This window comes from Hibiscus syriacus, unplaced genomic scaffold (assembly GCF_006381635.1).
Source record: "Hibiscus syriacus cultivar Baekdansim isolate YM2019G1 unplaced genomic scaffold, ASM638163v2 tig00110630_pilon, whole genome shotgun sequence".
Classification (NCBI taxonomy): Eukaryota; Viridiplantae; Streptophyta; class Magnoliopsida; order Malvales; family Malvaceae; genus Hibiscus; species Hibiscus syriacus.
This window is the reverse complement of record NW_024062805.1, coordinates 56,169-70,411: the sequence shown is the minus strand read 5'-3', so window position 1 is coordinate 70,411 and position 14,243 is coordinate 56,169.

The following is a 14,243-nucleotide window of genomic DNA, read 5'->3' as shown; positions in this document are numbered from 1 at the left end:
AGACTCAACTATTTCTTAATCATACTAGAGCCATTAAATTATCAAGACCTAATTAAATTTTAACCTAATAAAAAACCTCTATTAAATTTAAATTAATCTATATAAAAAATAATTAATTTGACCAATGATTAAATTAATCTAACTTTATTCGATTTAATTAATAATTTTTTAAAAAATTAATTCAACTGATGATTAAAGAAAAAATCAATTATTTTGATTTTAAAGAGTTTAGTTTAACCAATTATTTAAACATCTCTATTCGTAACATAAAATCATAGATTAGACTAATTGAAGACACTAGTTTTTTACATTTGATTTTTTTTATATATTTATTATTATTATTTATTATATATTACAGGCCCAAATTACAACCCAAACAGGAGCCCAATTCTGGCCCAACTGAGCAAACCCATCAGAAACCCTAAAACCCAACTAGGGTTTTCTATCCTAGTGTTGTCGCCGCTTTGCTTCTCCACCGTTGGATCTAGCATTGATCCAACGGTTCAGATGGTCCCAGTAGAAACCCTAGGGTTATGATACCCTAGGGCCACATGGCTGCCGTTCGTCAGCCAGCCGACACCTTCAATGCCAGGTGACCCAACCAGCAGTTGCCGACGCCTTGCTACCTTGTCACCACCTCACCAGAATGCTCCAGAAGCATCCCGAGGTCATACACGTCGCTGCTCTAGAGGTGAGTCACCATTGGAAGCTCGGTGACTCACCGAAAGCCTCCTAAGGGACCGGTCCGACGAAAGCCTCGGTGGTGGCTATAAAAGCCACCACACCTGCAAAATAAAAAAGGGAGGAGGAAGAACTAGAGGCAACCAACAGCCACAGAGCAGCCAAACAGAGAGCAAAGATACAAAAGAATAGATACCAACTCACAACAACCAGCAATCAAACCGAGAAAAGAGAAGGAAGAGTTTACCTTATCGGAGAACCCCAAACGGCGCCTGAGAACCAAAAATACCGAAGGTAATTTCCTTAGATTTAGGAAAATCCATAACTTTTTAGGATAAAAGAAGGGTGAAATCGGGTTTAGGGTACTTGGATCTAGGGATTGGGAAATTTTGGTGTTTTTCGACCACCGGAAACGGTGGCCGGCGGTGGGGATTACGACGGCAGACGGCTGCCGCCCGGTAGCCGGCTTCCCTCCGATGAGGGAAGCTAAAGAGAAGTGAGAGAGAGTTTAAACTCTCTCAGTTTAAAGAGAGGAAGAAAATGAGAGAAATGAGAGCTAGCCCTTCGGGCCAGTCGGTTAGGGGTTTAAATAGCCCTCCCCAAACGACGCCGTTTTGGAGAGGGGTCTGTCTGTAATTAACTAAAAGTTAAACCCTTTCCGCAGCCATCCTAAATTATAATCCTTACATTTTAGTCACTAAATCAATTTATAATCCTTTTAATTTGGTTCTTTAATTTTAATTTTATTTATTTTAGTCCTTTATATTAAAATAATATATTTAGGATAAATGTCATATTTAGTCCTTTAATTTTAATAATTGATATTTTAAACCCCGAACAACATATTTCAATTTATTTTAATTTGATATATGAATTTTATATAATTTTATTTTAGTCACCAAATTAATAAATAAGGAGAATAGCATGTTTAATCCCTGTAATTTTAAATAATTAATCACGAATTAGGTTTATTAGATTATAATTTAGTCACTAATTTTAAATATTTTCATTTATTATAAAGTTTTACTGCTTTTAAATATATAGTTCTAATTTTATTTTTATTATTGTATTTAAGTTTTAATTTTACTTGTTTATATATTTAAATATTATTTTTATATAGTCATATAAATATATATATAATAAATAATAATTTATTTTAAATCTTAATTTGATCTTACATAAATTATTTTTCTTTATCATATTTTAATATTTATTTTTTTTTCAATATCAAAGAAAATGGCAGTCTTAATACAACTGGATGTCCTATTCTGGCATTTTAAAATTAAATATTATAAAAAATTATAATTTATTTTTATTTAAATTATTATATTGTTAATATTTAATATCGAAGAAAATAACTGTCTTAAGGCACCTAGAAGTCCTTTTCTGATATTTCTAAATAAATAAATATTTTACTTATAAATATATATAAATTAATAGATTTTCTTAAAAATTATAGTAATAAATTTGAGATAACAGAATTATAAATTAAATATTTGAATTCTTAAATTCTATTATTAGAAGCAATTTATAATTAAAAAGTACCAATTTTGGGCGTTGTAGGGGTGATAATCCTTCCCTAAACGTAACCGACCACAAATCCCTTTTTTATTATTAAAAATAACGAATTTTTGGTTATAAACGCATATCAGTTCATCTTTTAACTGATGTTTTCTTAAAACTCTTTTAAAAGATAATTTTTAGGTATTCGACCTACCTAACCCAAAAGGCCGATGACGACTCCCAAATTATTTAAAAAAAAACCATTTATTAACATCACTTTTCCCGCCAAGTAAAAAATTCGTGCCCAGACGAAAACGGTTACGACAGCTTGGCGACTCCGCTGGGGATCGTCTATCTTTAAAACCAATTATTAATTGTCTCTATCAATTAGAAAATTAAAAATTTATATATTTAATTTTTAATTCTTTTTTTCCAAAATTTTTATATATATTTATTATTTTTATAATATTTATATTATTTTATTAATGTTTTATTTTATTTTTTAAGTATTAAATTTTATTATTTGTCTGTTAGAGGTTTGAACATTTCTCCTCACACACAAACACTTACATTGCATAACATAAGCTTTCTAATCAAGCTTGTCCCTTTTAAGTGGGAGTGAAAGCGACGTCTTCGTGAGAATTTATTCTCCGTGTCAGACCTAGCAAGTAACTTTCGGGGTTCATATGCTCTATGCCTTCATGAGAATTTATTCTCCGTGTCAAGCATAGAGAAATGTGTCCCCTCGAATTGAACTCAATCCGCTTAAGTCTGTAATGGACTAGGATTGAGGGTTGACAGTCCAAGGGGGCATCGACAAGGACAGTTCGAGTACCTTTACCCTTAGAACCAAAACCCTGCATATAATGAACCCTAGAAATTCTCTTGATCTAAGACAGTACTGAACCTCTAAGTGTACACAAAGGAGAAATAAGCTTTAGCTTTTAATTTATTAATTTTCTCTCTGAATAAATGCATGCGAACTAGTAATCATGCACTTAGGTTAATTTTTCCAAACAAAGCATGGAACTAGAAAGCATGAGGTTAGGATTTATTATGTACCATGATAAATAATTTTTTTTTCAATTAGTTGGTACTAACCATTTTATTTTTTCTTATTTTCCCATGCATGTTATTTTTTTCTCTAATTTGTTTATATGATTTCTTTTGTTTGCATTGCACGATCATGGCATAATCAAAAGGTATTGACTTGAAAGACTGTTCATCAAATTGGAAAGAAATCGTAAATGGACAAAAAGTTTTATGATCAAACAAAATATGATGCGGCCAAGGAAAAACATCCTGAAGAAACTACGAGGATCGAGGGAAGTTTTGTACATAGAGAACCGGTTATATTAATACCAAAAGTGTTACACAAAGATCCTACCAGATTGATACCAAAAGCAGTCTATGGTAAGAGCATCAGTCAAGGCATTCAGAGTGGAGGAGGTTTTTATGAAGCTCAAGCATGTTATTTGAAGGACTTAAACGACCAAAACAAGAAATTGAGCACAGAAATGAAAACCATGCATGAAGATTTTCAGAAGATCCGTCAAGCCTTTCAAAATGCTGGCCTAGGAAGCACCCCAGAAGAGTGGATCACAGGGGTCACCAAGCTGAAAAAGAACTGCGAGAAGTGACACAGAGGATGAAAGAAAATGCCATGGAAGAAGTTACAGTCCAGACAAGCAATATGGTCCTTAAATGATAGATTTAGCTGACTTTACAAGGAGATGAAGCAGACTGAAGACTCAATGGAAACTAACTGGGCTTTGGAGAAGTTAGAAGTGAAAGATATCCCTATATGTAAAGTTTTGTTTGATGTACCGAAACTTTTATGTTCAATGAAATCTGTTCTAAGATGATCACTCTTGAGTAACACCTTTTCATGCATACATTTGCATTTTGCATCCTTTCATTTTTCATTTTGCATTTATACTTTTATATTTGCTTTTGCACTATACAATTTGCATTTTATTGTTATATTCATATATTTACATTTGCATTTACATTTGCATTTACATTTTGCATTTACATTTGCATTTTTTTACGTTTATATTTACATTTTCATAATTACATTTTATTTCAAACTATTTTACATGCATTTAGTCATGACAACGTGGAATAATTCGTGGAGAATTCCATGACAGAATCAAAGTGGAGTTAACTTGGTCTTCCTAAAGAAGGATAATAGCCATGAATGAGATTTTAGCAAGGGTTGGTAGAATTGAGAAATTGCAAGAGCAACTTATCAAGACTCAACAAGAAATGACTGATCATGCAAAAAAGTTTCAGGATGATTCAGAAGAGCAAATGACCAAGCTGGTGAACCTGATGAATGTTGTGATACATGGAGAGAAACCCTTAGAGGATCCTGTTGTGAAAATTTTGAATAGGATTATGAATAATGTAGATGATACAATGGAAACAAATGACCAGAACTTTGCCAAGGAATGTGGAAATTCGATAAATTTCAGTACCATTGAAGAAAGCTAAACAAAGCAAACATCTAGATCGTAAGTCACAAGATCTTCAAGAAAGCAAAGAAAATAATTGTAATGTGACAATGATGTCAGGGGAAATTCTACCCAAGTTTCCTTCAGTTTTATGTAGCAAGTTATATCCTGAGTTACTCAAAGCCCATATTATTGGCCCATGTCAGGCTAAGCCTTTATTGCCTCCTTACCCGAGATGGTATAATGAGAAAGTCTTTTATGAATATCATGCTGGAATCTGAGGACACTCCATCGAGAATTGCGGTAACTTCAAAAGATAAGTTCAAGACCTTTTGGTTCATAAAATCATAAGAGTGGATGTTAACAGTCAATCCATTTGGATCAAACAACCGGGATTCAAACCCCAAAATGAAATTAACACGATCAAGGCAAATGAATATCATACAGCAGAAGATATTGAAAAGAAAAAAGGCAAAATTAAGGAATATGAAGTATGTATGACAGATTCAACTCCTGATACTTCTCTGATACTAAAGAATGAAAAAGAAAAAATGAAAAGAGAGGTAATTTGAGATTGGCCCACCAGTTTAAGAATGAATGGGAAAAATGTAACTCTGAAGAAACCTCAAACATTTGTATTAGATGTTCCGAGGATAAGTGAAGCAGTGGGCAATATAAAGAGTCTAGTGAATACTACTTCAATCACAGCTGCAAGATGCATTCAGAATCAGAACAAAACTTTCATCACCAAAGGAAGCTATTCTGAATATAAAATTGAGCCCAATTTCCACTCGGGGAAGAAGAAGATGATGATAGAGACTGATCAGGAAGAAACAAAGATTTGTGCATTTGAGAGTTTATCCAAAGAATTTGACACAAAAGATGATCAAGAAATGGGAGGCAAATGAGGACAAAAAACCTTAGTCCTATTACACACCTAACATTATAATGAGGCATGATAGATAAACAAGTGGAAGTTAATATCTATCACTGTAGTACCTTTCTACTTTCAGCATCTTGTTTGAATATGTTTTTTGTTCCTTTCTCCGCCTTTTGTGCAATAAATAAATATGTGTTTCTTTTATGGTTATGAGCAATGAGTCAAATTTTAATCTTGAGATTATTGAGTATCAAGTAGATTAAATATTCTTTTAATTTTTCAAGAGTTATAGATCTTTGGCAAGTGGTAAAATTATATCTTCCATATCCCATTCAACGCTAATTACTCGACCCTTACCAAAACCAAATCCTGACACTACATTTATCTGAGACTCTGAAGTAATGTCTCCACTTGTTTTTGAGACACCAACTCTAGATGTTTACTTTTTCGGGTAGAGTTGATCGATTCATTATACTACCTTCCACCATATATACGATTTCAAAAAGTCACATATTTGTCCTTCCAAACACAAAACCACCATAAACCAAATAACCTCAAAAAAAACCAAACTTTCAATTATCCGTGAATCTTCCTGTAAGAGGAGACGAGATGAGGCATTATGGACCAGCTTATCGAACATAATTTCGAGTGATTGGAGCATACTCAGAGAACAAAAATTGATTGATTGAAATAAATATATCATGCATTAATTACATTTTTCATGTAAGTAAAGTTAATCTTGAATATTCATTCCCCTGGAGATACCTCTTTTTACAAGGACTTCTATGTATGAGATGACTAAACTTCGAGCACAGATCAAGCACGCCAGCTCAGTGTCATATCACCCAAAGATGAATGGGGCATTTGCAGGAGCAAATAAGAACATTAAGAGGATCATTACAAAGACCACTGAAGCTTACAAGGATTAGCATGAAAAGCTACCTTTTGCCTTATATGCATATTGAATTATTGTGCGAACATTTACTGTGGCAACATCTTATTGTTTAGTCTATGGGATGAAAGCAGTATTACCAATCGAAGTTGAGATCCCATTATTTTGTATCCTAAAGGAGGACAAATGGAGAATACTGAATGTATCTAAGCTCGATTTAATCAATTAAACCTTATTGATGAGAATCAATTGAAAGCTATTTACCATGAGCAAATGCATTAGAAACGGACAAGAAAATACATCCAAGAGAATTCCAAGAGGATGATCTAGTGCTGAAAAAGATTTTGCCTATACATAAAGATTTCCGGGGAAAATGGATGCCTAATCGGGAAGGGCCACACGTTGTAAAAAAGACCTTTTTCGGAGAAGCGTTGATCTTGGCAGAAATGGATGGGAAAGTTCTGAGAAACCAAATAAACTTAGATTCTGTCAAGAAATATTATACTTGAAGAAGGAAAAATGACAAAAAGGAAAAAGAGGTATTCAAAACAGTTGAAGTCTTATACTCATCAGCAAAGAAAGAAAAAAGAAAAAAGGAAAACAAATGAAAAAGGAAAAATGAGGAAAAAGAAAGAAAAAAAGGAAAAAAAAAAGGAAAAAAGAAGAAGGGGAGAAATTGAATCAAGATGGGTGACTCCAAGGAGCCTCAAGTTACAAGATGGATCAAGTACAATTAATTCAGATATTCATATTCAACAAGAAGAGCAAGAAATGATGAAGATATGAAAAAATGGAAATGAATCCAAAATTTGGCAGTCTAGAGGGATCCAGATGATGGAAAAATTCCCAGCAAGGCAGATCCAAGTCAAGCAAAGCAAAATTGAAGGCATCCAATTAAGAGAGAATATCTTCAGAATTCATTCCGCCTCTCAAGATTGATTTTTATTTGCAAAAATTGGTTTTTAAAATCTTGAATGCATGATATAAAAAATGATAAAAGGAAGATGTAAATTTTTAAATAACATCTTGAAACCAAAGGAGGATTCGTGTTGAAAACCTGAAAAGGCGGCTCGAATATTGAATGGTGCAACAACGACATAAGAGACGATTTTAAGCTCTTAAATGAAGTACCGCGCATCCCAAAGACGTTCCTGAGATTTTGGAAACGAGAAGCATCTTTGCAAGATGAGCATAACAACCATTTCTTCAAGTTAGTGGAAGCCCAAAGCGACATATTGAACCAACTTGAAAGAACCTACTTTACCAAAATCAACCTACACCTCAAATCAGTCAATAATTTTGACACTTGCCACAGGACTATGATTTTTGAATGATTTAAAAAGTGTAGTTGATTTATTTGATATTCATTAAATTCATTGTTTATGATTGATTATCTTGTGAACATGTGATAGGCATTAATTTTCAAAATTCTTTCATTCCTCAATAAAGAAAGGAGAAAAAACATTTTCAAACAGGACAGTCTCAAATGAGGAAGGTCCTTGAAGCAATTGTTGCTTATTCTACCTCTGTTGTAGAAAAAGAATGAACGAGGCCAGAATAATGAAGCACTTCACATTTTTTAAGGCAAGTGGTCCAAGAAGCCAGAAAGTATGGAGAATTGAACTTGTGACACTCTCCTATGTCATTATTAGTAGCTCATCAAGAAAGATTATCGTTTATCTCATGCTGAGGGCAATAAGCATCACCAGACAGATTATTTTCCCCAACCATCAATTCATGTTCTCTAGAAGATTACATCATAAAGCCATGAACAAGTCACTACCTGCACTCTGGTTATACTATGATACTGGCTCAAGTCTTGATACATCATTGCTACTTCTTCTATGCCGATCACTTTCTTTGTTAATATGATATTCATTATGTCCTTCAGAAGATTGCTGAATTTGAATTTGAGGACTTATGGCACAGAATAAGACATTGGAACAGAATCTACCCTTATAGGCCTTTTATATAGGGTAACATTGGTTATAGGATTCCAAAAGTTGAAGATGACCAGTTTTACTGTTAACTAAACTGCTCCATGATTTGAAAAGAGAGGGATATATTGGAGTAACAGAAGAGACAGTTGTCATAGCAGTCATTGCAAGAAAAATGCATCAATAAAAATCTTTTAGTTCATCCTGATGATGTTTATTTCTTCCAGTAAGGTTGTTACGCTGGATGCCACTGATAACAAGGTCGAATTCGAAAAAACTACTCATCAATTGCTCCAACTGATCATCATTCAGTTCTTGCACATCTATTTTCAAAGATATGCCAAGACAATAGAAGACGGCCTCTGCATCACTGATTCCAGAGAAAAGAGACAAGACATTGATACCACCGGGGAACATGTCTCTAGCAGATCCTCCTCGTGTATGGTTTTTAGGGAAACCTAGAAGATTTCTACCTCATCAGTCCAAGTGGAGCAACTTTATTCCTTCCAACCTATACTAGATTTCATTTTCGGCATTCATCAAGAATATACTTAAGGACACTCGAAGATGGCTCATCATCACAAGCTTCAAAAACCTTAAAGATCCTTTCTGTCAATTTGGCACTTCCTGTACATGTTTATAAACAGTTCAACATTGTTCTTGGATCCCAGGAAGGCCATCATTTCTTTGTCAATGGAAAAATATCATGTATAGTGCATGGAGAAAACAAGATAAGAGGAAATATGTTCTCAATTGGCAGATTATGAATATAGCCCCTTTTCAGTGTAGCAGCATGAAAATGTTTTGAATCTACAAATTCTGGCTCTACATCGAATAAGTACTGTGATATTCCAGTCCAAACATTAATTGGAGCAAGTGCCACGTTCTCATAGTATAAATAAGGGGACCTAATAGCATCTTCTGGAAGTGTTCTTTGAGTTATATGATATGATTTGGTATGAACCCCAAAATCAATCATTGGATTTGAAAGATGAATTTGCTCATAGTAGAAATAAGGAGACCCAATAGCATCTTCTCGAAGTGTTCTTTGAGTTATCTGATCTGGTCGGTAGGAACCCCATAACCAATCATTGGAATTGAAAGATGAACTGCATGATCGTCTTCATTAAGAAGCTTCTTTTCAAGCTTCCTCTACTGCTTCCTTTTCCAAAAATCATAACCTGGATTTTGCCTTTTCTTGTAATTGGGGTCATTGCATAATGGCTTCCTATCTTCTCCTGAAAGAAGTGCGTCAGCAGCCTTAGTCATTTGAGCAGCACATATAAAATCTGTCAACTCTGTAATTGATGAATCTGGACCACATCTCTCCATGGCTATTGAAGCCTCAGCCTCTGAGAATCTCATTTTATTCAAGTATAACAGTTTACTCTCCTCATCAGAATCAGAATTCAGGATTTCCTCGGTATCAGAAAGAACTATCAATATCTGTGAAATCATCCTGAAAGATCACTTCATAATCAGATCAATTGTTATCAGAATCAACATGTTGCATGGGTGTGGATTTTTCAAGAGCCTGTACCATTGTATATGTAGTCTTGCTATTGCATCAAATTACTGTTCACATAAATTGGTTTCTCTCCCACAGAAAAGTATATTTCAGAGATGGCCTTCACTGAAAGATGATAAGCCACTGTGTCAGCCTAGAACGGATTACCAAGCTATTTTTACTACTCTGTCTGATTAAATCCCTCCATATACAGAAAATGGTCACTTCATTCAAAAGAGGCACATATCTCAGACGTTTCTGTCAAAATGATTGATTGTTTCTTAAGTCTGTGACAATGTGAAGAGGATTCCTCCAGTTACTTGACAACACTGCTGTTTAATGACATCATAATGAGAGCATTCAAGATAAACAGATTTGGGGCACGAATAAATCCACATGTACCCATAACAATGCATTGTAAAAATTGGACTTCATAGGGATCATGAGATTCAAGTCAAACAAACATTGAAAATAAACCAGAATTAGAATGTTAGGGGCATTTTGAAGGTCCAAGTCAGACAGATCCATGTGGGACATCTTGAGGGCCAATTTCAACCAGTATGAATATTTGGGTATTTTTGAAGGCTCATCTCAACAAGAAGTAACGATTGAGCACACTTTTAACATCTGTATCAGCAAATGTTGGGGCATTTTAAAGGTTCCTTCAGACAGATTCATGTGGGGCATTTTGAAGGCTCAGATTAACAAGAAACAAATGTTGAGGCATGCTGAAAACCCTTTTCAATCAGAATCAGGAATGTTGATGTATCTTGAATATTTATATCAGCAAAATGCTGGGACATGCTGAAGGCCCATATCATCATGTGTTAAAGATCATTGATTTAAGAAAATATTTCCAATGAGACAGAAAGATATGAAGAATGAAAATGATAAAACAGTGATAGCGGAGCTGACTATATTGCTTCGTTCATCAAGCATTTGTAATAGGGTCCTGTTGTTGAACAAATATCTACTCAGCAAGTATGGTTTCAAATACCCAATCTTATTAAACCATGTGTCACATGACAACGTGTTCTTTAAACTACATCATGATTGAATGAATAAAGATAATCCCCAGGTAGACTACTCGATCCAGGGTTCAATTCCTCAAAATCTCGGCTTTGAATTTTGTATTTTGTGTGTCGGTGATGATTGAAAATATTTATTTGAGATTCCTGACAGTTTGTTTCAACCATACTGTTGAGGTTACGAAGCTATTTTTCACATCAGTTTTGTTTACTTGATGACATTGAAGAGAGAAGCTCATGTATATTGCTCTTTCCCGATGTTACTGGGGTTATCATTGCCAGCTAGACTGAACCGAGTTTTCATCTATTTGGTTTATCATGTGCGTTTCATCCCCAGCATCAAGAATTCTACGGATATCTTTACATACATGGCTCTTATAGTGGGTGTGTTTCTAATTCCTACAACGCTCATTACAGAAGAAAACATGATCAATATCACACTTACCCTTGCCTGAGATAATATCAAGATCAATTGGTATCTCTTATTCAATTCATCACTAGCATATCTTGAGAATTTGATCAACTTTTTGGTCACACCAGCATCTCATTTGTATTCCTATTAAGTTTTGTTCTCAAAGTGATCTTGTGATATCATACAAAAACCTTTGAACACTAGGCAAAGAGCTTCAATAATTGAGAAATCTGAGCAGAAGCCACAGAAAAGGATGAATGTGTTGTCAAGTGTTTTACATCTCGACAGAAACCACGGGAAAAGATAAATATATTGTCAAATATTTTACGAACCAGTGATTATGGTGCTGAACCAATGTTGCAATCATATGGTTTCCATTTATTGATCCAAGATGAAGTTTGTCTTCTTCAACTTCAAGATTAAAAGTGAGATATAATGAACATTTCTTTCCACAGAAGGAGAGCTGAAATTTTAACAACAAGAAACTAGTGGAGCCAAATATAGTTGAACAACATGTTGTTGTTAAGCATCTCGATATGATATGGTCCAAGTTGCCTTATTCGAGATCTGATTATATATGGAAACATGAAAGGAATTGGAATAAATCTTCCTTGTGATGTGTTTCAAGAGTTAAAACAGAACAGACTCTACTCTCCCAATTAATCCTTGCTGAGTCAGGCATATCTACATCTTACCTCTTCAAAGACGATAGATTCTCTTTTCAAAGATGAAAGCTTTATGGGATTTCTACACAAGTCCAAGAAAATAAAGTTGGTGTTATCCAAGACAAAATGGGGCATCAAGGTCATAGTTCTGACTACGACAAGAGTTCCACAAATGAAACAATTCTTCTGAGACTTTCATGAAGCAAAGAAGACATAAAGATACAAGTTGATCAGATGGTTTTTCAGAAATGCAGGCTTGGTAGCATAAGTTGCTACACTGATATCCAGAGGTGACCCTGGCAATAAATGATGAAGTGGAGGAAAACCGAGTTCACCATTTTGAAGTCAAATGAAGATTGCATCAATATTCATGCATCATATTTATACATTTGCAAAAATAGGTGCATTTTCATTCATTTTATCCATGTGAATTTTGACAGGAATTTCAAAAGATTCATTAGAAGAAGAAGTTCATAATGAGAAAAATCATCGAATTCATAATGATGGATCAACTTTTCCAGAGAGAGTTCATAATGAGAAGAACTCATCTGAAGAAAGAAGAAGAAGTTCATAATGAGAAGAACTTGTTCAATTTTTCGCTTGAATTCATCATTTGATGGATCAGAATTACCAGGTCAAGTTCATAATGAGAAGAACTCATCTAAAGAAGGAAGAAGAAGTTCATAATGAGAAGAACTTGTTCAATTTTTCGCTTGAATTCATCATTTGATGGATCAGCATTACCAGGTCAAGTTCATAATGAGAAGAACTCATCTGAAGAAAGAAGAAGAAGTTCATAATGAGAAGAACTTGTTCAACTTTTCGCTTGAATTCATCATTCGATAGATCAGTATTGCTAGGTCGAGTTCATAATGAGAAGAACTCATCTGAAGAAAGAAGAAGAAGTTCATAATGAGAAGAACTTGTTTAACTTTTCGCTTGAATTCTTCATTTGATGGATCAGCATTACCAGGTCAAGTTCATAATGAGAAGAACTCATCTGAAGAAGGAAGAAGAAGTTCATAATGAGAAGAACTTGTTCAACTTTTCGCTTGAATTCATCATTTGATGGATCAACATTACCAGGTCAAGTTCATAATGAGAAGAACTCATCTGAAGAAAGAAGAAGAAGTTCATAATGAGAAGAACTTGTTCAATATTTCTCTTGAATTCATCATTCGATGGATCAGCATTGCCAGGTCGAGTTCATAATGAGAAGAACTCATCTGAAGAAAGAAGAAGAAGTTCATAATAAGAAGAACTTGTTCAACTTTTTGCTTGAATTCATCATTTGATGGATCAGCATTCCAAGGGAAGTTTATAATGAGAAGAACTCATCTGAAGAAAGAAGAAGAAGTTCATAATGAGAAGAATTTGTTCAACTTTTTGCTCGAATTCATCACTCGATGGATCAACGTTTCCAGAGAGAGTTCATAATGAGAAAAACTCATCTGAAGAAAGAAGAAGAAGTTCATAATGCGAAGAACTTGTTCAACTTTTCGCTTGAATTCATCATTTGATGGATCAGCATTACCAGGTCAAGTTCATAATAGAAGAACTCATCTGTAGAAGGAAGAAGAAGTTCATAATAGAAGAACTTGTTCAACTTTTCGCTTGAATTCATCATTTGATGGATCAGCATTACCAGGTCAAGTTCATAATGAGAAGAACTCATCTGAAGAAAGAAGAAGAAGTTCATAATGAGAAGAACTTGTTCAACTTTTCACTTGAATTCATCATTCGATGGATCAGCATTGCCAGGTCGAGTTCATAATGGGAAGAACTCATCTGAAGAAAGAAGAAGAAGTTCATAATGAGAAGAACTTGTTCAAACTTTTCGCTTGAATTCATCATTTGATGGATCAGCATTACTAGGTCAAGTTCATAATGAGAAGAACTCATCTGAAGAAGGAAGAAGAAGTTCATAATGAGAAGAACTTGTTCAACTTTTCGCTTAAATTCATCATTTGATGGATCAGCATTACCAGGTCAAGTTCATAATGAGAAGAACTCATCTGAAGAAAGAAGAAGAAGTTCATAATGAGAAGAACTTGTTCAACTTTTCGCTTGAATTCATCATTCGATGGATCAGCATTGCCAGGTCGAGTTCATAATGAGAAGAACTCATCTGAAGAAAGAAGAAGAAGTTCATAATGAGAAGAACTTGTTCAACTTTTCGCTTGAATTCATCATTTGATGGATCAACATTCCAAGGAAAGTTTATAATGAGAAGAACTCATCTGAAGAAAGAAGAAGAAGTTCATAATGAGAAGAATTTGTTC